General features: G+C 47.4%; 1 long non-coding RNA gene across 2 annotated transcripts; it reads right to left on the bottom strand.

The window, feature by feature from the left end:
* On the bottom strand, positions 1–26,615 carry LOC310901619. Of its 2 annotated transcripts, none has more exons than XR_014585955.1 (2): positions 24,723–26,615; positions 1–2,980 (listed from the first exon to the last, which is right to left on the bottom strand). It is a non-coding gene; the product is annotated as an uncharacterized lncRNA (long non-coding RNA). The 2 variants fall into 2 exon arrangements; XR_014585956.1 differs by having other exon boundaries at positions 1–3,050; positions 24,723–24,781.
* Positions 26,616–27,909: the final 1,294 nt, after the last annotated feature.

Here is a 27,909-nt window from a genome sequence, read left to right as displayed (position 1 = left end):
TTTTGCAAATTATAAGCTGTTTCCTGTCTATGTTCCAGCACTTTGGGCTCAAATTAAAATCTCCTTAAAATTGGACCAGCAGGAGGGGGAAGAAGGAGGAGCTGTTTGCTGGAGTTCTTAAGCAAATGGGAGGAATTTAAGGTCTTGTCCTCTCTAATTCCTCCCCTATAAAGGAACGTACTTCAGCAGGTTGCCACATACTGAAATAAACTTGGCAGCAGCGAGAGAAGCAATGTTTTCTTTCAGGTTTTTAATGCTTTTGGCTTGGACTGCTTTCTCATTGCTTCCTCCTATTGCATTCTCCTGCCTTTCCATCCAGGTGTCACTTAGAGCACCGGCCATTTTGCCCAGGGATATGGTAATAAAGGAAACCATTCCACCAGGCTGTGATATTTTCCTTCCCCTTTGCCACCGGCGACCAGCAGGCCTCCAGGCAGGAGGCACTGGCCAAGGGATAGGTAATGTTTTATATGCCCCTCGCACGGGGCTTGCTTGCATACCAATTACAGCCTGGCGCGCCTCTGTCCCCCTGAAGGCTGGGAACATCTGGAAGCATTCACAGTCCAAGCACAATCTGGGCCAAATCCCTAAGTGGAGGGAAATCAAACCAGAGAGCCCGGGAAGTCAGCAGAGCAAGGCTCGCTGAGGTATACCACAGACCTGCTTCTGAAGTCTCTGCTCCTCCTGCTCGTGTGATGGGAACACAGCAGGGTGAAGAGAGCCACCTGTCTGCTGACCCCACGCTATGTCTTTTTGCCATCTCCAGTGATCATCTCTTCAGTACAAAGGCTCTGTCTCATGGGCTCCTTTCCTTCTGTGCTTTGAGAAGGACTCAGCCTGCGGGCCTCAAGCTCACTATTCACACGTTTCAATCCTCGATCTTTTCCATCCTCCTTAAATTGGTCTCCTGTTCCCCTCTATCAGGATGTCCAGAGCACCCTGGGTGTCTTGAGAGACCACGCAGCCCCACTGAAACATGGACAGGCTCTGCAGCTCCCAGGAGGGGCCTACTCCCTCTAACACCTGTGCCCATCAAGTCAAGGCCCATCTTTAGGTGCCTCTTTCAGCCAGCAGAAAGAGCATGGCACCTTGACAATTTAGGCCAGACACTCTGCAGGTATGAGGAGCCCTGAGGAAATGGTTTGTCTTTCCTGATGTTCCTCTGGAGGGTGGACACCACTTTCCTAAAGGAACACTGCTACGGTGACTGCAGTTTTGTGTAGAGGTAGTGTTTAGTGCCAGCCAGCTTGTGCCAGAGCAGAGCATAGCATAAGGTAACTCACCCTACTTCTGAGGTGGGTTTTCTAGGCCACGTTGTCCCACGTTGCCCTGGCTAGACCAACACTGTGCTCCCGCTACATTTAAAGCTGAAGCTCCAGGAGGTGAAAAAGCCAAAAGGAATGGTTTGGTGTAGAAGAAAATATGGACTGGCCTTCACATTTTTTCCTGATAGCAGTGTTCACAGTGAAAGATAATGCCATACCAAAGTCATATATGGTTCAAATATGTGTATGATTTATAGTCCAACGTGAGTTCTCAGTTCAGATTTCCACCCACTATTACAGAAATCAGGAACAACTTTTCAAATTTTCTAGGTATAACCTTGGTGAAGAAGAGTTAATAAATAAATAAACAAACAAACAAACATGGCTGGATAAACCTTTTGAATTATTTTCTTTGGCTTCTTCTCAGTTCCAAATGCACATAAAGACAAAGAGATAAAAACAGGAGGTGGGCAGTTCATATGTTGATTTGCTGTTCTGACTGAGGTTTTGGAGCCTTATACGGCAGGCAGCACAACTGTGATCTTATCCCACCTCAGCTTTGTTGATTAAGTTCAATGCAACAGGACAGCCCTTCATTTGCAGGTGGCTCTGGGTGAAGTACATTTCAGAGGAACAGCAGTAGAATATATGTCTTCCTAGCTTGGAGTAGGGAAAAGAGACTGACTTTGCAATGCCTGACGCCTGCAGTTCATCCTCCTATATATAACACCGGCCTCAGTAATTCCAAATCACAAGTAAGATTCTTGGGTCTTCAGCATGGTAGGGAAAGCAGGATGTGTTTATGTGATGAGGGGGTCCCATCCTCTCAATATGACCCATGCTGTTTTACCCCCCTCACACCTGAATATTGTTCCTTTCTCTTTCCATATACCCACAACGTTGAAGGCAAAGTGACTGGTTACTATCATGAATCCAGCCCAGGGCAGAAACGAGGAAAGAAACAGGGAATCTGGAGGGGAAGTCATAGTTTAGCAAGAGCGATGGGCGTTACTCCACAAGGCAGTTAGCCTAGTAGATAAGAATATGCATTAAGTTCAGACAGGATCAATCTGCGTCTTCATGTTTAATGTGAGAAATTTCATTGCAGCAGATAGACCTGCAGCCTGGGAGACCAAGGAATGTCCATTTAAGTGGTCACCACAAGCAGGTACAGAACCAGTAACAACAGCATTCCCCTTCCGGTGCTCTAAACTTGCTTCTGCACTGCTGCTAAGGCCAAGCAATGCTGAGAACGAAGAAATTCCTTCATTTTTGCCAGCTTCAGCTGAAAGGTGCAGAGGTCTGAACTCAGCCAAACAAGCCAATTTTTCTAAAGCTGTGTTTTATAAGGGAGGAAAAATAATACAGAGAGCATAATAAAACAGAGAGCATGCTGTCAGTCCTCCCTGCCCATGGTGTGGCTTCTGCTGGAGGGTAGTGCAAAATCCATGTGCAGAGCTCAAGGGATGATCATTCTTATTCATCCATGAAAAATTGCCCCAGGAGGAATACGTCTGTAGCCACATGCCTACTCTGACCCCACCTCCACGCTGAAGGCAAAGGAAGCTGTAGCGGGCAATTTCCAGAGCTACCTGGTCCATGCTTGCTCTTGGGACCACCTTGCTCTTCTGCTTCCCCTGTCCATGACCATCTCCTTGGGATCTGGTGTGCAGGTTCTCTCGCTTTGTACCTAATAGCAACCTGATGCGTTAGTCCTGAAAGAGTTAATAGTTCTGTTGTGGTGCGGGGTTCTTTTTTTTTTCTCCTTTTTTTTTCTTTTTTACCCTATACAAAGCAAAACACAGAAGTCTGTGTTGAGAGGCCTCTCGCCAACAGGTATATTTTGTCTCTCATTAGGGTGCTTGGAAAAAGTACTGACGAGGCAGATTTTTGCCTAATGAGAGTAAGAAAGAGAGGAGGGGAAAAAAATGAAAAAAAAAAAGCAATAAAACTGGGGATTTCCCTTCTATTATATTTCCCACTTGAGCAAATGAAGCAAGGTAACTGTGGGTACAGCATTTGGGGCTTTTCTAATCAAGATGGTTAATTACTGTCTGAAATCAATACATGCAGCATTTCCCTTTGGTCTTCCAGCAACATTTCATGTGCTGACCTCAAATTCTACAAGCAACAGTGTGTTTTATGTGTGCAGTTGAATTTAGCCATGCCCTTCTCATTTGCTGAGAGCTCCAGGGTAAAGCCTAATCTTTGAATACCCTGTGCACGTTAGAGAAGAAGGAACTTCTAGATGTTCCAGTAGTGGGTGACGAGGAGAGAGATTTAAACTTAGACCTGTTTCTAGGTCCCAAATTATGGTAGGACTCCAGAGACCTACCGTCAGCTTGGGCAGAATTGATTAAAGTTATACCTACCTACCCAACATTTGTTTTTAGGTAGAGATCACCAACTCCAAAGATCAGTTTATTTAGCTTTGCTTATTTCATTCCTGAGAGAGGATGAATCCTTCCAGTCTACCCAATCTACCGTCTATTCATTGATCCCAAGCTTTCCTATGCCAAGCATCACGTGTCTATATACACTTGATCAAAGAAACAGACAAGCAAGCAAGCAGTCTCCCAGTGGTTGCAAACATTGACTTTATCTTATTCCTGGTTCCCCTTGGGTCAAAAGACTCCTCTTCCCTTTCCTCATGGAGGAGGAGTACAACATGAACACATCAAGTTCCAGTCCACAGGGAGAGTTTATGAGCTGGCCAAGAGAGCCTGAAATGTGACTCCAGGATGTGTCTTTTAGAATATTGCCACTGAAAGCCCCTCAACTGAAAACTCGTCATAGAAAAATCTTCATTGGAGCAGCCAAAGGAGAATGCTGGTGTCTGAGTACAGAGTGAGGAATCAGCAAATTCATTTGAAATTCAGATGCCAGCACTAAGACACATATGGAAACAGGCCCTACCCCTTCTAATCTAGATGATCATGGGGATCGGGTTCCTTGCAGGACCCAGGTCTCAGACTGACGGGGGATTTAGGCAGTGGATGACCTTGAAAATGCCACAGCATAAATCACCATGCAAACCCAGGAGGGTGGGTCTGTTTTCCCCATATAAATATTTAAAGAACATTCATTTTTTTCCAAAGTGATAGATGACAAGCAGGTGGCCTGAAAACTAGAAATATTTTTGCCATTTGTTCAGGGAGCTTTGTACACAGGTTTTGCATTTATTTCTTTATCTATTTATTTATTTATTGGTGGTTTGCCATGTTATTCTCCAAGGCCAGGAGTTGGTTTTGGAAGCTTTCCTGGAGAATGGTGCTCTTGCTCTGCAATTGCTTTTTAAGCCTGGTTTTGATTTTAAGCAAGCAAGATCTGATTTCCCTGCTTTGCTCCAAGCTACTTTGCAGTACACTCTTTGGGCCAGATCCTCAGCACTCACTCCATGGTCAGAACTGTGCTGATTTCATTAGAGCATGAGTACAGCCAGATCCAACCAGCCCAAAGGGCCCAATATCTTTTCTTTGCATGAGGCAGTAACAGGTGCTCAGTGAAGAACGTAAGGACCAGGCAAGTGCACAGTGATGCTTCCCTGAAACACTCTCCCACCCTCCAGAGATCAAGGATGGTTGCTTTGTGCTCAAAAGCCCTTTATTCTTCCAGTCAGTTTTTGAACCCATGCCAGCTCTTAGCCTTCACAGATTCCTGTGGGAATGAGCTCCTATGGTTAATTTACAGGGGGGTCTAAGTTTATTATGTCATTGCTTTCTTGTTTGCTTACTTTATACTTTTCCCACCTTTAAAGATATCTGTTAAATCCTCTGCTGGTCACATTATTTCCCAGCTGAAGACTTCCAGTCTGCTTATTTCTCTGGTTCTGACCATCCCTGTTGAAGGAGCCTGAGATAAAGTCTTGTGGAAACAAGTATGAAATCCATCATTTGTACAAAGTCCCCTACGTGATGCCTCTGGGAAGCAGAGCAAGGCAGTACACACCTCCCCTCTGGCAGAGCTCATATCTATACATACACCACACATCTCTACCTAACACAACCATATCTGTAAAGGGGATCTCTGCCCCAATGGCTTCACAGCATAGGTAGGAACCTGAGGGAACAAGGCAGGACACAAACCATAAAGCAGAGGACAAGACATTCTCTCAGATAACCTGCTGACTTCGAAGACTATTTGCAGGGTAGATTCATGAAACAAATAGCTAAAACCTATTATCCTAACATTAATGGAGCCATCCACCAAGACTGTTTCCTGGGCCAATGCATGGTTTTAAGAGTGTGCAAGTGAATAGCACTGTTAAAAAATCTTCATGGGACAAAGTGGGGTAGGAACAGGGATAGACTGGCAGGGATAAAGTGGCTTATAAGCCTCAGTCTGCCTGAGTTTGTTTCCTCCCGCTCCTTGTTAGCATGAATAATAATGAGATAACATGATGGGGGTTGCTGGCAAGGCTGGTGGCAGGACTCGTGAGTCCCAAAGGAAAGTGTATGCAATTATCTGAATGAGTTAAGACTGAAGCCAGAGATAACCGGTGCGGATAAATGAGCAGCGATGAGATCAGGCTGACGTCATTCACCCCAGGCAAAGTTTGGACGTCTCTCCAGGTGGAAGTTTCGCTAACTGGTGCGATGGAAGTAGGAAATTAAGAACAAGCCCCTGAACCATGAATTTCACTGCTGAGTGCTAACACAACTCAGAGCCCAAAGCCAAAGAGGAGGCCAAATAATGGAGAAAAGATCAGATTCCCATTTATCGCAGATTTATCTCCTGGTCCCCAGCAGCGCTTTGACATGGTTGAATGGCTTCTGATGAGTTGCTTCCCTTTGGCCTCGCCTTCCAAGTTTCTTCCACCTTACGTAGCTAAATAATGGCCTCATGGAGGTGAGAGACAGCCCCCTCTCCAGTGGTCAGACCTAGCAGTGCTGGCTATAGACAAGGCTCCAGTGCCAGCAATTTTTGGGAAGTGCTAAGCATCCCTTGACAGCAACAGGAGTTAGAGGCGCTCAACAAGCTTTCAGAACAAAGCTAGAGAAAGAAGAAAATTGAGTTACTGCCCCTTTTTTTTTCTTTTTTTTTTTTTAAGTGGAAGCATGTGCATAGAAAGTGGAGCTACTGACTGGTCTCCCAATGACTGACGTGTGACCAGTCAGTGAAGCTGCTGGCCATAGATGCATAGGGGTTGTTTCCTCTTTTCACTGGTCATATTTATAGATTTGTAGAATGCTCTCTACAGTTTGCAAATGACTGCTTCATATATCTCTCCATCTTTAAGATTTTTATGATGTGGAGCCAATCCAGCGTCTAGACCAATAATGATAGCCCGCATCTCAGCCAAGCCTTTTCTTAATTGTCCACAGGGCTGGCAAGGAAATATAAACATTTGTACAAATGGCGACATTACTGAAAAGGCTTTGACCAGCTGGCATCTTTCCCTGCCAGTCCTGGGGCAGCTTCTTACTGTATATTTCCTAGAACTCAATCCAGTCTGGTCTTAAAATAGCTCAAATGATGGTAGTTCCCTGGAAAAGGGAAGGTTTCTGCAGAAAATGCGATAGCAGGAGACTGATCTACTTCTGTCCATGGGGGTAAGGCTTTGCTATTCCTTCAGTCACCTTCAGACCTCTCAGCTTCTTTTTGACACAGTAGGGTCAGGTTTAGAGGTGTCTGTTGGGAAGGCCTAACATCCTTCCTCCCCACCCTTCTTCCACATCAACAGGGGCCACATCTCACATCTTGGAGCACCAAAACCCATGGGTGCCTCAACGCCAGCTGCAAGGTGTCCCTGGTCCCATTTACAGCCCACAGATACTGCCATCGTGCAGTTCATGATGGTTCATATTGGCAGAAGCTTGACTTTGGCACCAAGGCATTAGTCTATTCAACCCCTTCCTTAAACTGTATTCTTTTCTGGACTCTCAGCACCTCCTGAATAAGCTTAAGTCCTCTTCTCACTGCACAACTTTCCATCACCTCTCCCCCCTGTTAACTGCCATGCAATTCATTGATTTTTTCTCCTCATTCTTCCACAGTTTCTCCAGCTCACTTCCAGATTTTGTTTGCCTTCCCTCCCACTTTGGCTACGCCCATCCACTAAGGCAAAATGACCACAATAGTGTTACAATCCAGGTCTGGCTTTAGCAGCAGCCCTGACAAACCCTTCCCTAAATTTCTCCAAGACTGAGGTGCTCAAAGATCTTCGTGACCCTCAAGACCATATGGTCTTATGCCTTTGTGCTCATCTCCATGTATTGTCCTGCTTGAGATGGTAAACTTGCTGGTATGGGGTGTTACTCTTAATTTGGGAGTTTAAGTAGCACCAGGCAAAAGGAGAGGAGCTGGGAAGGGGATGAATTAGGTTCTTCAGGGTTGGCTCCAGATCAATGAATATTAAGGATAGGAAGAATCCCCAGGAGCCTGTCTCTCCACCCTTTAACAGAGAACCCCACCTCACTGGTCTTGTGCATCCCATCAGGGTCTGAGCTCCATTTCAAGTCCAACAAGCTATACTTTGTGGCATGAAGTGAGGGTTAAGTACTGAGCAGGCTTTATGCAGACTCTGGGCACAGAGGGAAGTTTCACCACAAAAGCATTATCAGAGATCGCTGACTCAACCACTGCAGCACCTCATTTCCAACTGCACAAAAGCTGCAGGATTCAGACTCCAATGTCAGGGGACCGGGGGCTTCAGGGTTTTGGTTGGGGCCTACATCCCCTTGCAAATTACCCATTGAAGACACAAATGAAGCTGTGGGCCGTCACGTAATACGAGGCATTTTATTGCAGCCGGGTTGGGGTTTTAAAATAACACGATAGCATGCAATGAACAGTTGGGGAACAGAGCTAGAGAGAGTACCTCTCCAAGCCTTGCCTACTGGGAGCCAGCAGCAGAGCCAGGAAATAAACCCACAGCTCCCAAGACCCAGACTAGTGGCTGAGCCACAGGAACAATCCTCCCCCTCCTGCAATCACCCCTCCCAAGGGCCTGCAAGCTCCCCAGCATACCAGGCTCCAGCAGGCATGATAGGCTTCCAAAACATCCCTGCCAGAAAGACTGAAGGGGTGTTGGGTCTCATCCCCATCGCACAGAAAGGGCCCTCACTGCTATGCAAGACATGGTAGCTCTGTACCACTCTGCCAAGCTCTCTGGCATGGCCCAAGGAAGGCTGCCATTGCTTTCACCTTCTTGTAGTCAGCTTCTCTTGGATGCAAGAAACCCAGAATCCTGGTTTCTCTGTCCTGTACAAAGATTCTTTCCACACCAGTAAAAATAAAAAAATAAAATGCAGCCTTCCTATTTTGTCTGCAGGTTCAGAAAAGGAATGTACCAACCTGGCACATCATCAGGATGTCAGTGTCATCAAGTAAGAGATGTGCAATCTGAGGTTGAAATGAGTGCTGCCCTGGATAGGAGAGCATCAAGCTGGGCAAGTCCATCTAAAATTTTTCACCAGCAGCCACCCTGTGTTCTTTGGTTCCTGGCAACCCATTGGAAACCTTCAGGCTCTGGGTTAGGGCAATGCTGAGTGCTCAACCTGCAGCTGAACTTAAGGGGAGGTGTGTAATGTCCACTGTGCACCAAGTCATTCAGGGACCTCACAGGAATTTAAAAAAACCACTTACACTGTGCCCAAATGAAGGTTGCACAGGAAGCCTGTCTCCAGGCATTTCTGATCTCCTGACTTCAAGTTTGCAAGCAGAGCATTCTGTTCACTTCAGTTTTATTTGGTATAATACCAGCAGAGTTCCTTCATGCCTCTGTAACTCAAAGGATTGTGTCAGCTCTTCTAACCACATCATTGTACCAGGAATGTGTATTCAGCTGGACATTCGCTGTAAACCCTGTCTTTTGCATAGTCACCATCTTTGGGAGAACAGCTTTTCCTTTTTTTCCAGTTTGCCTTTCCTTCTTTGTTCACAGATATGACCATGCATGTGGCCCTGTTAAAACCCACTTCCACGTGCAACCAACTATCGCTGTTCAGCCGGTTATTAGCAGCCAAGGGGTTGAGCCTGGGTTTCAAACTTGTGGTAATGACAACATTACCCTGGCACACAAATGATAGGGTTTCTCATCTCCTCTGCTTCATCATTCCCTGGAAGTCCAGGTCTTCCTGATTGTAACCTGGTGCTCTAGGTTTCCAGTGGCATTGGTGCTACAGTAACAAAATAGATGGGTGGCTAGATGGTTGGAGTCTTGCCAAGCCAACAAAAATAGCTGAACAATGCCACAACTTAAGCCAGGAATGGCTAACTTCTAAATTATTGAGAAACTCTTGTATTCCCAGCCAGGTGTTCAGGGACCAGGCAGATGCAACTTCAAACTGCAACTTAATAAACCTACCAAGCCTGACCTGGGTCAACATGGCACCTACAAACACAAAACACGCCGCCCAGTATGGTAAGCCTGCCTGTGAACTGGATATTGGGATGTGGATCCAGCTTCTGGGTTGTCAGTTAGTCACCCTTACGCAATCTAAACAGAGAAAGTGAACACAAAATACAGCCCCCCTCTTAGCATTGGTAACAATCTTTATCTTGCATAAGAATGGCAAGGCTTCCCAGCTCCATCAATCCTTTCCTTTTGTACAAACACAAGGAAGATAATACACATTAAGCAGACCATAAACTGCTCTAGGCATTGATTCCACACGAATTCTCACATTTGGAGCATGACATCGATTCGGCCCAGTGGTCACTGGAATTCCCAGGCCTGCATCTCTCCTCTCCTTTTTGCCTCTTGTGAGATTGTGTTAGCAATAACCCATTGTCCTCATTCCACAAAGACTACAGAGAAAGCCAGGGCAAGGGTAGGGACATTTCTTCCCTGGGGCTAGAGGCAGCACCAGAAATGTAATGTAGAAGAGGATGTTCATCTTGAAGAGAGGAAAGGAAGAAAAATTTCTTTGGTGCAAGCCTGGCATAGCTTTTCTTTGCTCAACATCTGGTGTCCAGCCTACCAGGCCTATCTAGGACTTTCCTGCAAGAACAATTCATTATCCCTCTGCACACTCCACGTGCTGCTGTCCTGGATCTTGGGTCTGCTGGAACTGGGGACATATGGCTGACATCAGTGGATCTACTCCTGTCTGGGCCATACATCACTCAGGGGATGTCGATAAACCCTATTTACACTTGTAAACTGTAGATATTTCTTTTCAGACCTTTGCCTACACAATTTATAAGCTTTTCGTGGCCTGGACTATGTCTACAGAGCACTCCACAGCACGCATACCTAATTTCACATCAGACCCTTAATCCACACTGCTTCTGACCTGTCCAGTGAGAACAATAAGGCACCTTTTTACTCCCACCTTGGCAGGAAGCCTTTGTAATAAGTGCAAAAAAAAAGTTGAACTCATAGCCCTGGACCTGCAGCAAAATACTTGAGTTGCTTTGGTATCTCATGCCATCTGAAAATAGCAGATTATGAACTAGATGAAAAGAATGTATGTTCTAATCTGTACTCCTGCTTGGAAAAATGTAACCCATAGGTCTGCGACAAGTGCAGCTCCATCTAAAGTAGCAGTGATTTAGGCTGTGGGTAGCTCTGAATCCACCAGAGCTCTTAAAGAAATGCTGTGCTAAGCAGCAAGATGGGAGAGTCAACCCTAAAGCCAACAGCAGGAAATAAAATTTGACAACTTTCTGGATATAAAACGTGAATTTTGAATACTATAGCTTCTTTTGGAATAAGATCATTGGGATGGCAACAGATTTTCCTTCCTTTGGAAGTATTTGGACCGTGTCCATATTCACATGACCTACTCTGTGCCTTATTTAATCATTGCACTTGCTGTGCATTCAAAAGGAGTAAGAAATTCTGATTATTTCCTCTCCAGAGCTATGAGACCTCTAGATCCCTACACAGTCAGCAATAAGCTTTGGCTTTACCAAAAACTGGTGGATTCAGATGAACTGACAGAAAATTGTCCAGGGCTCACCTGTCAGGTATCAGGCTTGATCTTCATAATTCTTTTCCAAACTTACTGTTCAGGGACCACCATCGAGAACAGCTTTGGGAAGAACTGAGGAACGCTATGGAGATCTTCAACTAGAGAAGTGATTATCAGCTAAAACTTTGGCTGTTTGGGGACTTAATTCTGGTGTTACAGCTTTGGCTTTCTAGTACACTAAGAAGATAACAGGTAAAGGCAAAAAAAAAAATCAAAACACTCAGTTTCCCCTGCTATAGGATGAACATATCCAGCAGCTCCCTGATCCATCCCCACTGTAGACCACAAGTGTTTTCCTCACTGCTCCACCCTCTCACCATCATGCACGAGCACCAGAACAGGAGTAAAGTTACTACCCTTTGAATTCCCTTTTACCTGGAAAATTATCACATGGCTGAAATACAAAACAACCATTTATCTTAAGCAAAGAAAGGGTTAAGCAGGGCCAAGAGCACATTGTAAACAGACTGAAAGTGTAACCTTTGCTTATAAATCATGTGTTCAGCCCCAGAACACGCCTTTAATCCTGTAATTACATTCAGAACTCGCTGTTTCAGTTTAGGAAATACGAGCTCCACTCCAAATGGCACCAGGGCTGACCTTAAATGATATGTTAGCTCCCCAAAACGGCCGCAGAGCCCTCCGGCTTCCAGCATCCCTTCCCTGGGCAGCGGGGCAGGGAGGAGCATGCACCAGGCTGCATCACCCTGCCTTTTGTGAAAGGAGCCTGCGGGGGCCCTGCCTCCAGCCAGCAGTTCCCCGAGAGTGAAAAGCTGCCCGCAGGCGTGGGGTTGGCTTTGCAGATGTGGCTGACAGGAGTCCAGATCCTCAGCGGCTGGGAAGCATGCAGGAACTCAGCCTTTGATGACAGGGCAAAGGGACAAGCATTTATTTGTCGAGCGTGGCATCCTCGCTCCCGTGGCTTGCAGGACATGAGGCTGGGGGCAAACCCTGCCCAGCCAGCTCTTGCTGTTCCCCACCACCATCGCAGTGGGATCCCTCTTTCTCCAGGGGCTTCTTCCACTGCAGCTCTCCTCCTTTTGTGGAGGCAGCCTGTCCCCATGATCCATGGGGAACAAGCAGATGTCAGGAGCAGGGGGAAGGCACCCAGGCAGCTCCCTTTCTGGTCCCAGCTCTGCTTCTGCACCAGCCTCTCCTGCTTGGTGCTCTCAGGTCACTGCATGGCTGCAGCTCATGAGACCATCCTCAGGATGGCCCCAGGTCACTGCTACAGGTCTCATGTCCATTCCCCAGCCCTTTTTATCCCCCATACAGGCTGAGAAGAGGAGCTAGAGGTCCTGCAGGTTGTATGTAGGAAAGCAGGAACCTGAAGCTGGACCCAAGGCCCCAGAAAGGCATTTTTCCCAGCCTAATGTACACAGACACATGTACGGGGAGCTGCCCAGCACAGTGGTGGTCACCTAGCTTTTGGTGGCTCAGGCAGAAACTATTAAAGCAAACTGTGCAGAGAGGCTTTCATCTATTCCCAGGCTGCCTGTATCATCTTTTGATTAATCCCAGGATTATCTTTAACTCCATTTACTTCCTCTCCATAACAGCTTCTTGAAAAAAAAAGATGCACCAGCTGATTCTTACTCTTGCTTCCTGGTCTGATCAGGAATCTTCCACAGGTATGTTTTCTCCAGTAACTTCAGAGTTTCTGCAAGTGGATCAGCAAGAAGAAAAGGAAACTGTAAAGGCAGTATGGCCCCAGCTCCCAGCTGCTGTGCCCTCTGAGAATTGAGTGGGACCTGTTTGGAGCTTAGCAGAGGTTTGAGTTTCCATCGGGAAGTGAAGCAGGGTTGCTCCTCTCCAGACCCATTTACTCTTTAGGATACAGTATCACACTGAGGCATCCCAAACGAACAAATGAAGCACAGATATCTCCAAAGAGCAGCTGGCAAGATCCTGCAGTAAGCAGATGTTCCGCCAGCACCTCCTGAACTTCTGGAGCTCTTAAAGTAGTAAACAGGGTTATCACATTGCAATGAACTCCCAAGATCTCTGGATTGGATCCATTTTCCATCCCTTTCATGGGAATGATCCAGGAGCTGGATGATTCATTAGCGGCGGCTGGCCAGAGCGTGCAGCAGCACACCTCCTGGATTTTTATGGGAGCAGTTGTATTGTCTTCCCTGCAGAAACACTGGTGCGCTTCAATATACAGCCAGCCTCACCGCTGTCCTGACTGAATCCTCAGTCAGATTTTGCCTTCCTCTTACATTTGCTTTGCCAACTGTTTAAGTGGCAAGGAATGCCACAGGCAACGCTGGACTAGCAGATCTTGGTCCCTTGTTGGTGACAAGTCTTGAATGTGACTTTGCAAAACATGCACCTGGGGTTCCTCTTTAAATCCAGTGTGTGTCCTTGCCACCGGGCAGACTATTTGAATATTTGTTTCTGAGATACCTGCCACATCCTTCAAGGATGACATGGTGTCCTGGCCATCTATCCGAGCTCAGGGAAGCCCTGATGCACAGAGACTGCCACTGTGTCACCCAGGGTCTGCATGTAGTACATACAAACGGGGTCCGTCTGTAGTTTGTTTCTTGTTTATACCACAACAGTCTGACCCAGATGGAAAGCCAAGCTCCCAAACTATTCTGCTTTGGACAAAGTTAAATCATAAGAGCAGAGGGTAATACTAGCAGCACAAGGCTGTTTAGTGCAGTCGTGGAGAACTGGCTGTCGAAATACTTTGTTTTCAAACTTGCTGCTGAAAACAAGTCTGTGATTGAGCCAGTTCATATCAAATTATTCACTTCTAATCTCTAATTCAGCAACTGGGAATTTACTCCCTTTCTTTGAGGAAGCCTAAGCAGAGCAGTTCTGCAAGGATCCTGAATGTCTGAATGTGTGATAATCTTCCCTCTGCCCACGGTCAGGTAATTTCTTACTTGAAAAAGCCTCCTTCAGCTTTTGCAACCATTCTCCCCAAATATGCTTTTTTTTTTCCTCCGTCCATTGCAAAATGTTGGCACAAACACTAAGTCTGTGTCTTTCCAGCAACGCATTGCTGATAGTCTTCAAGACTTGGCTCTCTCTCACAGAGATTGACTAGAACTAATCTGTGTCCCCATCCCTAAGGAACAGGGATTGCAGCTACAAAGACTTTTTCTAGGGTTACATTCCTACTCTCTTCAGACGAGAAGTACTCAGCCTTGCCTAAGTCACAATGGAAGTCTTCCATTTTATATACAGGGTACGTGTCACTGAGACTCACCGCATCTCCATAATCCCTTCTAAACCCATACTCCTGTGACAGCAAGGCACATCCAGTCAATTTAGTGCAGGGAAAGGAATAGAGAACAACCCCTTCTTTATTCCAGGGTCTCCATCACATTACTGATGCTCCCACAGCACGCAAGTTAAACTGGGCTCCATTAGTGCCCTGCACTTCTGGGACAATACCACACTACCATATCAATTTCGACTGTCAAACTTCAGCTGCAGTGGTATGGCACAACTGCTGCAGGACTGATTTACGTGCCCAAATGGATGTGGTGTGGTCGAAGCTGGCTTCAGAAATCAAAGCTTTTTGCAAGACCTCCTCCTCTTCCCTCCAGGTCTGCTGTGAGATTTTAGCACAGATAGCTCCAGGACTGGAGGAAATAGGCTTGCTAGAGGCCTCACATACTGGGATTTCTCTGCCATTCGTTTTGGGAGAGGCTGAACCAAGGAAAAGGAGAGCTCAGGCTCTACTCGCTGACTTGTGGAAGGGAGTGGAAAATTGGCTGCAGAGCAAGAACCATCGGATAATTCTCAATGGAATCCTTTCTAAGCGGGAAGGAAGTTGCTTGTGGAATACCACAAGGATTAGCACTGGGCCTGCACAGCTTTTAATTATTTATATTGTATAAATTAAGGCTGGGGAGCACTTGGGAAGAAAAAATTACCTGGCAAGCCAACTCTTCTTCCTCTAAACCCAGCTTTTGCTCTTTTATGCCTAGTCTTCCTTCTTTTCCGAACTTTTACTGTCCACTATCACATACCTTACATTTCTTTTTACTTTCTGTTATTCTAAGGTTGTATGACATGATGCTATGCTCTGATACAGTCTATATGTATTTTTCAGTCTACCAGCCTGTGAACTCAAATGGAGGCAAAGACAATGCTGTGCTGGCCTTCCCCCCTGGGAACCAGCTCTGCCTTCCATCCTTCCCTCTACACAGTGCAGCAAGACCTGCAGTAGGGCTGCATCTAGTTTTACTGACAACTGCCCTGGCAAGCAGGAATAGCGAAGGAAAGTAACCCAGAAAGCAATGAAGAAAGTAGATCTGGGGTGCCTGCTATATTTCGTGCCCAGTCTATCAGTGTCCAGTGTTTTGAATGAGATCTTGCCCCATACCCTAAGGGGGTGGAATCAGTGTCTGTTCCAGGCTAAGTGGGACCAGACCCAGGGAACAGGTCACTCTCAGACTGGCAATGCCGAAGTCTCCAGTGCATGCGACTGACAGACACAGGACCTCAACCAGATGGATCCTAGATCACAAACTTGCTACTCCTACAGTCCTAAAATCAGTGTCTTATGTCAAAGGATAGGTGATCTCTAGAGTGAAATAAACAGTGAAACTCATCTCAGAAGTCTGACAGATTACATCTAGAGTGCTAGTGACACTTTCATCCCTGCCCAAGCTTAAGGCATCTTAGAAGGGAGCAGACCCTTCCATAGCTGGTCTACACCTGTGCAGGAGCAGAAACCACTGGCACAGGCAGTTTAGGATTGACTCCAGAAAAGGTGAGCCATTTCAGAGGGGTGTAGGGGACACATTCTCTCCCACTGGCCCCAAGGGAGATGACAGCACAGGTCCATTTTATGCCACTGTCCCTTCCACACTGTTAGTCTCAGGCTGTACAGAGCAACACTTCCCTCACTTTCAAGGGGCACACATCTCCACACAAACTGATTTGAGCCTTGTTCTTTAAATCTAGAAGCAACAGGAAGCTGCTCTGCCCTTTGATTTGTATCAATAGGACCTGAGCTTTTCTCTGGGGCTGTCTCACTTGGATGGGTCAGCTGGTTACAGAGGTTCAGGGCTGAACATGAGCTACCTGCAGAGTTTGATTTCTAGCGTTCGCTCTTTTCTTTCCTACGTGAGGCAATGTGACTATCCGGTGAGCAAACCAATTCGATCTGCAGCTTCACAGGGTGAACACACAATTGGGAGGAAAAGCCAAGAGCCATGAATTTTGCAGTGAAAAGGAATCACCTGGGTACTCAGATGAGTCATCTCACATTTTCCCAAAGTGTTTGTTCTTATTTTTGAAGGGCTGAAGTAAGAATACATGAGAACTGTATACAGCCTTGATTTAGGGGGACATAAACTGCTTCCTCCACATTAGGCTAGAAAGTAAACATCCAGCCTGGGAGTAACTCCATCAGCTCCTACACAGTCACACCAATGCTGAAACTGATTTACAGAAGACAACAAACAAAATCTGAGAAGGTCAAACAGCAAGAGAAAATGGGAAGAGTGAAATGCCCTGAACTTCTCATAGGCCTGAACCCACAACATAAGCACAGACTTTTCCTTACAAAGGAAGTATTTCAAAACGTTGGGATCTTTGTCAATTTAGCTTAACTGTCTACAGCCCCTGCCAGGAGCGAAGGGGCTCAGTTTCATAGCTAAGTGGCTAACAGTTCAGACAAGGACTGATGGTCAGGATAGTTTGTCCCTATGCTCTACATTTGCCCAGCAAGGCAGGTAGGAAGCGATGGGGTGGGAAGGGATGTTCCCCTCAGACTGACCTTTCCTGGTAGAAGTGAAGTCATTGAGACAAAAAGCTTTTCTGGCCCCGGTACTTTCTTCTTATTCAATGAAATATTGGTGCTTCCACTCACAGGAATGGAGATTTCCATCCCAAACCAGCATGCTGATATCCTTTCTCTGATGGCAGCCAAAACTTAATGCCTCAGAGGAAAGCAATAAACTGCCACAAAGCACCTGGCCAATTTTATGTGGCTGAAAGGAGCAGAGGAAGGGGCTAATTCCTTCCTGGCTCCCAGGATTGTCCCCCCACTGATGCCTGAGATCTCATGACTTTACTCTTTCCTTCAAGTGTTTCTGACTCCGTATTTATCCTGCCACACTGCTGAGGGTGCAGCAGAAGTGTTGGGTTCAATGGAGTGAACAACCTCTTGTTCACCTTTGCTCCAAACATGGGAGCCTCTAAGAGGACAGATTGTGACCCAGCTCTGCCTTCCTCCACTTAAAGAACTAGCACACTGTTAAAAACCAAGGCTGGCACCCTCCAGACCATGGCAAGGTTTCCTGTCAATGTCATTGTGATCTTGCAGTTGTTTAGCCATGGATAGGATCCTGGCAGAGGCAGAACATGTGATCAGACAAGGCCCAGGAATAAAGTTGGAGCTTCTGAGCAGCAAGAGGCAGCCAGCTAGCCCTTGGCATGTGAAACATTCTGCAAGGGCTTGGGGAATGGCCTTCAACAATGTCTGGAAGGGGTCCAGAAGTCCCTCCGGGAAAAATATGTTGCCCATTTCCATCTAATATGTATGCTGAGCTAAGGACACAGAGACCAACTGGTTTGAATGCCACAGGGATTCAAACACCACTGGTTATCTTGGTCATCACCCCCAGTGAGGGAGGCTGTCAGTATTGTTGTGATTTGACTGTGAGAGTAGGCCAGGGGAAACTGAGGCAAGGCATGTTTTAAGAAATATCTGATGAGACGGGAGGAACAGCCAGACCAGGAACAGAACCCAGCTCTCCAGAGCCTCCCCAGCCCAGTTTTGGAGCCAAAAGATTTTACATCTTCCTGTTTATACATGTATAGTCAAAACCTGTCTGGAGAACCTGCCAAGCTTGTCAGTACAAACTCCAGTCCTCCTTACATACTGAATGTCTGTTAGCTGCATCTCCCAGGCACACCGCATCCCAAGTGGTCACAGAACAGACATCAGCCAACCCATGACTGCTAATAGACTTGACAGAGGGGTTACAAATACAGACTTGCAGTGTACTTGCAGGCCTGCTCAGGTGACAGGATGAGCATGCACATCTGTGCTCCACCACGTTACAAGCTGCTGCATTCCTAAAGGTTTCTGGTGCCTGCTCTCTGTCCCGCATGCAATGCAAACCCAGCCTCAGCTGTCATGACCAGCTGCACCAGCCAAACCACTCATGTCATCATTAAGGTGAGAACCAGAGCATCCCACGTGTCCCTGTAGACAAAGAATAAACAAAAAGATCTGGCTTCGCTCAGCTTGGACAAAGCACATCACCTCCAAGCCCCCAGGAGGGGTGTACTGGCATCTCAGAGCTGATGCTCACAGTGTGCCATGCAGCCACAGGCAGCAGCCAGGAATGAGCCATTTCCTCTGTCTGCTACCTCCTGTCCCCTGGACTTTCAAAGAAACGTGACTTATCATGCATGCTTGCTCTATCAAAGGTAATTTTTAACCCAGCTGATTAAAAATCTTTAACCAGCTTCCATCATGGGAGATCAGAGTCACATTTTGACATCTGCATTTAGGTGTATTCATCTTGAACTGAATCTTACTCTTAAAAAAGGACACATCACAGAGGGGAGTTCAACCCTAATCAGCCATCAGATCTACATGAGACATCCTTTGAAGAACCTCAGCCATGGGACAAGTTTCAGCAGGGACCTGCCCCTTCTGATATACCACAGCGAGCCAGCTGTGAGGCAGTGATACCCAGCATCCTGGCCCTTCCTGACACAGAGCAGAACGACCTCTTGGGTGGATGCAGGGTGAGGCGGAGCATGGTTAGTAGTAGCAGCACCAGAGCATAACCAAACAGCAAAATAAAAATAAAATAAAAAGTGGCTCAGTCCAAGGGCTTTGCAGAGGCAGGGCAAAAAGCATCATTCCAGTTAAGCCAAATTGCAGTGGAAAAGCTTTGTCTAGGGAAGGAAAACGCTTTTGTGCAGAGGTTTAATTACATGCACGATGCATCCTTTCTGACAAGGGTCAAGGGGGCAAAATGTTTCCATTGAAACAATAACAGAAAGGGAAAGTTTCCACATCCCCATTCTCAGGATTAAACAGAGGGGTGGGTGGCAAGGGCTCACATTCTATTGTTTGTTGACAGCTTTCCTTTATATTTCCAAAACCAAGCAATCAAAGACTCAGATGACTACCAGGCTTCCTGTGAACTCCACCTTCCACTCCCTCCTATTTTACAGTGTGCCTTTTTTTTTTTAAACATGGTTCCCTAAATGAATGGGCTTATTTGATCTCATCTGCATGTCACTCTTCAGCTTCCCCCCATCATTAGCTGCTCTGAAACCCACAGACCCTTTCCACCAAGTTTGCTCAAAGGGAAGAGATCTCAAAGATATGCAGTACTGCTGAATTTGTGAAAATAAGAACCTAGACAGAAGACAGGCTGTATTAGGGATCCCACTGAGGACAGAGCTGAACTGAACCACACAGATCCGCACAGAGGTGCGCTGCTGCTCTTCTGTCCTGGCTTTAGGGCCCCAGTGGTCACAGCCTTGATCAAAGCACAGTGAGATAACACACAACAAGCCAGAACCACACCATGCTCTCCACATCTGAGGTTTTGCCAGCCCCTGGGCCCAGACACTGAGGGGTTTGAAGAGGTCTTTGAGCAACCCAGAGAACAAAAGGGCTTTGCTGGAGGAAAACAGCTACAAGGAAGTTGCCAGCATCCACAAGCAGGACTTGAACTTGGTGCCAAAACAGTCATAGCCTGGAAGACTTCACCCTGAACACCCTGACTACTAGGACAGGACTCTCCCTTCCCACGGAGGGCAGGCAGAGCCTGCTGGCCCTTACAAAGGGCATGGCAGAAGCTGGCAGCTGCATTTGGGTGGCCTCACTCTTGGAGAGGATGCTATCTCCAACAGAGCAGATCAAAGGCATGGCAAAGCCTGGGCTCAAAATAGGTGCTCTGCTCTGAGGCTTGTTTCTAGTGCAAGTCCCTACAAAAGAGGAATAAAGACTATCCACTGGAATTTCTGACCCAGCCCCTAGAAAGCAGCTCATATGGATGTCCCTCACGGACTCGTTTCGTGCATCTGCACCTCAGGGCTGTCTGGTGGTCTCCCTCTCTCTGATGGGAAGCAGGTTCCCTTCTCTTCCCACAGGGAAGACAGGATGGTGCAATGTTTCAGTCATCACCGAAGGGGAAAACAAGCTGCTGCACGGATCTATGGCACAGCTGGACTCCGAGCCACTCGGCCAGAGGTCCTGCACTGTTAGCAGTGGTTCCCTGCCAGCCCCTCCACGGTTCATTTCTCCAGCAGAATCCTATTGCTCTTGCAGCTGCAAAGCTCAGGCCCCAGCAATGCTGGGGTTGACATCACCATATTGTTAAAGCCTCCCTCATTTTGCAAGACCATTTCAAGCACTCTCGTTTGCCTTGGGGACTTCACTGATGTGCCCAAACAGAACCATCAGCTGAGACCAAGTTTCCCAAGCTGCCACCCTTGTCTTGCAGCAGCAAGAAGCTAAATAAATGAATAAGCCTCAGCTTCAGCTGAGCCCATCAGCTGTCTCACACCACCATGGGAGTGCAAAGTCAATCAGTCCAGGCCCTTTTTTTTTTGGCACCACCAGAGGTGTGGGTGCTGTGGGCATGAAGCAGCATCTTCCAGTGGTTCAGAGAAGCCACCTTCCTGGCAAGGAACACCTCCAGAGCATCGGTATTCCAATGTTTTCCCACTTCTGCCTCTTTGCCAGCCAAACTCCATTTCCCCAGCTGCCACTTCCTTGTGCATCTCATTCCCAGCTGTGCTGAGGCTCCTCCGTCCACCACCAGGCAGCAGAGCTGACCACAAATTACTGATTCCATGAGTCTGCAGGATGCGTGCCCCATACTTGGGGCAAAGGAGGGGAGAGGAGAACAGGGGCTTAGCTCCGTGCCAAACACACACAGTGCTCCCTCTGACTGCCATTGTTCTCCCTGCAGGGCTGCTGTGCCTCCAAGGGGAGCTCTTATTTTCTTGATCAAATCTCACTGGATTTGAGGCTAAGGACACGCAGGCTTTGGCTTGGAGCCTTGGAAAGAAAAAAGCCATTAGCCATCAAGAACCAATTTGCCAGAAACATTGTCTGTTCCTCCAGAGGAGGTGTAGGAAGACCTGGTATGCTTATTCTACTTGCCAGGGGAAAAAGGGAGCAGCAGTGACTCCAGAGTCCTCTCCTCCCTGGTGTGAGGGACCAGGCAAAATATCTTGCCCATAAGCTTGGCCTGAGGACAGATGCCAGGAGGGCTCTCAAGAGGTCTACATTTTTAGTGTGTTCGTGGCCTCCTTCAAATTAGATAAAATGCAGAAATCTGTTGTCTACTCCCAACATGGCTGAAACCTTTTTTACGTACTGCTACCCTGCCCAGGCCAGGCATGTCAAGGCTGGTATTAAGCAGACCTTTGTTGGTTGTATTCACACCTCAGCTCCTCCTGCCCACAACCTCCAACCTTGTTGGATCTTCCATTGCTCAGAATTCAATCCAAAAAGCCTGAGTTTCTCAGGGTTCCTCCAAGAGAAAACCTAATATCTTAGGTTCTACTGTGAGAAGTGATTGCAGTGTCCACCTGTGCCACAGCTTGCTAGTGACCAAGGTCACATCTGGACTTAAACTTCTCAGTAAGAAATCATTCCTTACAGTCTCTCCTCTGCTCCTTTTGTTTGTGTCCTGCACAAGATCTCTCTTGGTGTCTCCAGCTGTCTACCCACAAGAACTCGTAAAGGCCAAAGAACTGCTGAGCAAACAGTGCTATGTCTGGTGTGAAGGGAAGATGTATTTTCTTGGAGCTGACTTTAAATGAGCTACTTCAAATGCAGGAAAGGCTGAGAAAGCCTCCCCAAACCTGTGTCCTTCATCAGCACTGTGCATCCCCCACCCACCCATGTGTGGAAAGCATTAGAGTTTGAAACTGCTGGAAGGTAGCTGGGTAAACATGCAAAATACCCCAAAAAACAAGTAACAATTTTGAAACATGCTGATGTCATTTAACCAACACGGTCACAATCTGTGTGAGCTCTGCCAAAGGGCAACGAAGACTCCAGGAAGGAAAGCAGAGCCTGATTTCATCTGCATTTTCACAGAGCCTCTGACATCAACAGGAAAAATAAAATCCCCAGATGGGTGAGAGGTGAAAGTCATGCATGACTTTGTCCAAGGTTTGCTGAGGTCTGTAAGAGCAGGACAGGAAGGAAAGGACCCCACATGAGAACTGCTTGGTTAAAAAAAAAATGGCTATTTTGAATCCTGACAGCAGGCTTTCTGCTCAACCTGGCTGCAGACTGGCTTCTTATGTTCAGGTGATTTTTCCTTATCAGGCTGAGCACCAGCAAAGAGAAGCACAAGTCATGTTGGTGCCAATCATTAACACCACAGAAGGCTTGGTGGGCTGACACAGATCATAAAGGTAAACAGCATGAACCCGCGGGGCTCACACTGAGCTGGGAAGTGGGGGAGCTGTGGTCTCTTCCAGCTCTGCTCAGCTAGCACTGTCAATAACCCATGTTTTCCGATTGTCTCCATCTGTCCCCTCCCTGCCCCAGTGAGCCGGTGGTGTTCTAGCGAGGAAAGTCTGTCCACTGGGCAAGTGGACATGGGGTTACTGGAATACAGCTTCCAGAGATGATGCAAGCTGCCTGTGCTATGCAGGGCCCAACTGTGCCACTGTGGTAGAGGGCAGAGCAGCAAGAAACCCAAGTTTCTGCTTCGTCCTCACACGTGGGGTAGGGACCTGACTGCTGTGCCCCCACCTAAGACATGGGGATGATGCGGCGACACCTCCCCTCCTGATGTGAGAACCCGGTGATACGGCTGCGTATATTCTCGGTGACTCCTCACAGCTTATCGCCAAAGTGTCTGACATGCGTCTGGGGCACCCAGGCGTACTGTGTGGCCGTGCTGCAGAGAGATGCCCGGGGAATTTGGAGGCACCACTCCAAAGCTAACACTTACTTTGCCCTGATAACAGTATCTGTTCAAGATGAATCATACCGCTCCCTGCCTTCCCCATCCAAAAGCAGCATTTGTGATCGGAGCTTTTATTTTGTGAAGCAGATTTGTACCCTGACCTCAAGACATGCCTCCTCTCCTGGAAGGAGGTCTGTCCTCAGTCCCAGTGTGGAAAGGCAGGGAGGAGTTCAGCAGGGGCAGCATCCAGCGCTGGGAGGAACGGTCCCTTTGACACAGCCCATTTGAGGTTTGGAGTAAGGGATGGTGGTGGGAAGGAATTAAACACCATAAAAATGCAGAAGGAGTGCTAAAGACATACACTGCCATTTAAATAGGCCAGCGTGATTAAAACCCGATGTGTTGTAAGATCTTATGGGCATCTCATTAAAAACCTATTACTTAAAAAACACAGCTTAGATGGGAATGTTGTTAAAGGGCAACTTAAAATAAAACTGACCATCTGGTCCCCATTAGGCAATTGTCTATAACCACCGTGTTATTATAAAATTCACTGTGTGCTCCACATCTGCTTATCTCCTGCCTGCCCCAAAAAGGGCAACTTCAGCTGAGATTCAGTGTCTGGAAGGGGCACGGTGTGGGGCAGACACAGGGGGGTCTCTGCTGGTGATAGCAGTCAGCTCTTCCCACATTACTCATCTGTCCATGCACCTCCTCATTCATTTATTTATCCCTGTGTCTTCCATCCATCCGTGCATGGTATTTCTGTTGCCGTAACCACTTTCTTTGTCTCCCAACATACACCACTCATCCATCTGCCTCATTCTCACTTTCTGCCTTGCCCGGTGCCCACAGCACACTTGAAGTACACGCAGTTAGCAGCACAAGATGAACCAGGGAATGGCTCTTGGTCTTCTCTTCTACCACTTTCTCCCCACCCCACAACAGTGGGATCCAAGACCCAGACCACCCACAGCACAAGAGCGTAGAAGGAATCAGCATCACAAGTGAAACAAAGACAAGAACCCAACAAATCCTGGTCTGGTAAGCTCAGCATTTCCTGGAGGGGGTGGACACACTTGTGGCCTCTAAATCACCAAGCACAGGCTCTATCAGGGATTCCTCATCCCAGGACAGCCCTGGTGGAAGGCCATAACCACATTACCAACAAAATCTACATGCAGAGGCATCAGTATTTTCATCAGCTATATTACAGGAAATCCCAGTCCAATGCAGGAAATCCTCCAAATATGCCCAGAAGAGGCTTTCTGCATAGAAAATAAAGTGGACTAATGCCATACAAAATAAATAAATAATAAACAGGGCTAGGCTTGGTGTTGGGGAAATGCGAAGTTCAGGGTGAAAGGACTTTGCAGGAACAACTGAAGGCATTTTCACCTAGGGAAGGCACACACTGGCAAGAGCTGTCATCAGAGGATTCAGATTTCAGAGTTATGCCCGGGAGCAGGACAACACACTAGTTATGGAGTCCATCAACAACCCCAGCAGAGGGAAACAATCCAGATTCAGGGTCCATACAAAGAGCGCAATCAGGAACAAAAGGAGATGGAGACAAAAACATGCCTAGAAACAAGCGATAGCACACATCAAGGACACACAGAGAGGAGACTAACTACCTGGGAGTATAGACCCACCGTCTGTCCAGGAGGCAGGAGCAGAACCAGAGCTGCAAGCAGGCACACCAACAACAGAGCTCAGGAGAGGACTACAGACCCCAGGCAGAGCTTAAATGGGCTCCTGGAGCATGGCCGGAGGGTGTGGTGGTGGTCCCAGGTGAGACCCCTCAGGGCTGCTAACACCTGTGGGTACACTCAGCACCCTGGCAGGAGAGCTTCGGTACCAAGGGAGGCTGGAGACAGCAGCACTGGGAGAAGAGAAAAAATTTCAGTAAAGCATTGACCCTGCACTGGAACAACTCACAAAATAATTTCCTTCATCCCAGACAAGAGAGGAGTGATCTTCAGGCACTCCAGCTAGACCGGCAAGAGGCCCCTGTTTTCTATGTATGGGTCAAAATAACCCCAAAACACTCAGACTTATGGTTCAAAAACATCCAGAATGTCCTGGCCCACCTAGATACAGTAGAAGAAACTGGCTTTTTTCTATAGGTGCTATATTTTTGGCAAGGGGAATGCTGAAAGTGATGCATAATGCCTCTATATTGACTTCAGCACTTCAGCCGCCACCTGGGATGGAGCTTCTTACTCTTTGTGGCCATGAGAGCAAAGTGGGTGTGCAATGCATGCAGCGAAGCCATGGTCTCACCTCCGCACATCACATCAGTAAGGGCCACCTGCTTTAGTTTGTGTAGTGGCTTTGCTAAGCTCTGTGAGGACACGCTCTGTAGAGGCAAGTGGCCCTCCTTTGAGCTGGCTCCCATAGGAATGGGTTAACCTGAGTTATTCTTTCTTGAAAAAGCTTGCAATAAAATTAACTTTCTCCTTACCTTCACTATCACCCTGCATCCTCCAGAGAGTCAGCTTGCTTGATCCAGAATGAATTCCTGCCCCCAGTGTCCTCCTAACCTCCAAAGGCAACAGCGTCCTTCCTCCAGGTTTCCCTGAAGCCGTGGCCCTAGGCATTGCAGGAGGATGGGCATGGCTGCGCGCTGCCGCTCCAAGGCCACTTCGCGGCTGCTTCTGCTGGGAGGAGTGGAGACACGCAGGGACAGGACGGAGAACTGGGGGCGAGCCACAGAAAGATGCTTCTGCTGATCTTGCTGCCCTGGGAGGTAGGAGGTAGGGACAATGCCTGCCCTTCTGGGAAGAGCTGAGCTGCAGAAAAGCCTCAAGCACAGAAACCTCGTCCTTCCTCCAGGTGCAGCCGGACTAGCATTTCTGCTCTGCACATCAATTCCCTGCCGTAGACAACCATTTGCTTGACTTGTCAGTAGAGTCTGCTTTGTCTGACACTCGCCACAGCATCCAGCTCACATGCTGCTCTATACAGAAAATAAAGGACCACACCGTTCTGGTGTTATACCCTCATCCCCCCAGCACGCACAGGACCACAGCACTGGGGACTCCTCAATTCACGGACCTTGGGCTCGGGAAGCAGAGACAGGACATTCTGACTGTCCAAAGCATCTTCTCAAACAAGCAAGGATGGGGCTTCTTCCACGAGACAAGCTTCAGAGAAGTGATTTGTTAAACCCTCAGCACTTACAACATAAAGCACGGGCCTTTCCAAGCAGGAGCACACAAGTAGCCCTCGGTCATGGCATGTGAGCTAATGCCCCTGCAACACATGTCCTGTCAATCTCGCCTCAAGTGGTGGAGAGAGAAGCGTCCAGGAGAGAGCTGACACCACTGGGGCTTTCAGCTCGCGTACAGACCAGGGAGGCGAGGCGAAGGAAGCAAACATTGGCTCCGTTAGGAAATGGCGGCTGTAGGAACAACAGCCTGTTTCCATTCTGGTTTAGACGGGCTGGACCCATGAAACAGGTTTTGCTGGAGTTTTCCTCTTAGCCCTCCCCAGGGAAGAAGGCAGCGATCTGCAGTTTGCTCCAAATATTCACCCTGACACAAGTGTTTTGTGTTTATCACAAACTAAGTCTCCTGCCCCCAGGCTCTAGAGAGCGGGGTCAAATGGCATTTCAGGAACACGGTGTGTGTGTGTGTGTGTGTGTGTGTGTGTGTTTGTTTGTTTGTTTGTTTGCTATCGGGAAGTTGTGAGGGCTGCTCGGTTTGTTTGTTTCTCAAATCTCCCAGGGGAAGTTTCTGGCAGAAAGCACCTCCTGAGCAAGCTTGGACCAGGGTATGCTTTGGCTGGGAACTGAGGCAATCTGCATATGAAGAAACAAGAGGTGAAGAGGAGAAGAGTCAGGCCAGAGGGCTAAGAATTTGGCTTTGCTATGTAATGTGGTCATCAGGCTGGGACAAAAACAATCTGAAAATCAGAAACAAGCTTTGCCCAAAACACAACTCAAACCTCAGCAAAAGCCATGGGAAATATTTCCATTTTAATTTTTTTTTTGCCATCGTTGGGCCTCCTGTGTGTTTTATGTGACAGGGGCTATTCTGGTTCCTACTGAGATCAGTGGAAAGCTGCCTTCTTTAGGCTGGACCCATGTGAAGCGCCTGCTTGGTGAGAGGATGAAAGATTTTAGTGCAGCCAAGCACTTCTCAGGGATGTACCCAGGCATTAGAGATGGTTTCTCTTGGAGCTGCGTCCAAGGCAGTTAAAATCCCCTGCAGGGGCACCTGTCAGCCAGCTTCACCTTTGCCACTTGTTGAACTACTTCTGCAAGGACTTTTCCCGCAAATAAACCCGCAGAGCTCCAAAATATGCCTGATGAGGAAATCTCCAGACACGAGAGAGTGCCAGAGGACTGGTTTCCTGGTGTCACAACAGTCGGAGGAACATGTCGCGTGGCTGCTGAGCTATCAGAAAGCCACAGGAGTCATGGCGAGTATCAGGAGTAGGCAGCAGTTTTTGTACAGGCTGGCTCTGCAAGCCAGCTTAGCTGTCTGTATCGATGGGTTTAAAGTAGCTGGACATGTGGGGAAAAAAAAAAAAAAAAAAAAGAGCTACCTTTCCTTTTCACCATTTCCAGGGGGATAAACGAATATTGCACAGGTCACTACAAAGAAATCTTTCTAACAGGGTGCCAGGTCCCATTTGCTCTGGGAGAAATCACAGTCCTGCATTCAAAAAAGGCTGATGGAAGTAACAGATGATGTACTGTAATGATCCATGGGGCTTTTAGACAGGTTTACTTAGGAAACCAGGCATGTGAGATCACAGTGTCTTTTAGCCTGCCAATGCATTTGTCTCATCCTTCTTAATAACTTTTTAACTCACAGTCCAGTTTTAAGAAAA

Source organism: Anser anser (genome assembly GCF_964211835.1).
Source record: "Anser anser genome assembly, chromosome: 6".
Lineage (NCBI taxonomy): Eukaryota > Metazoa > Chordata > Aves > Anseriformes > Anatidae > Anser > Anser anser.
This window is presented reverse-complemented; position numbering and strand designations above follow the sequence as displayed.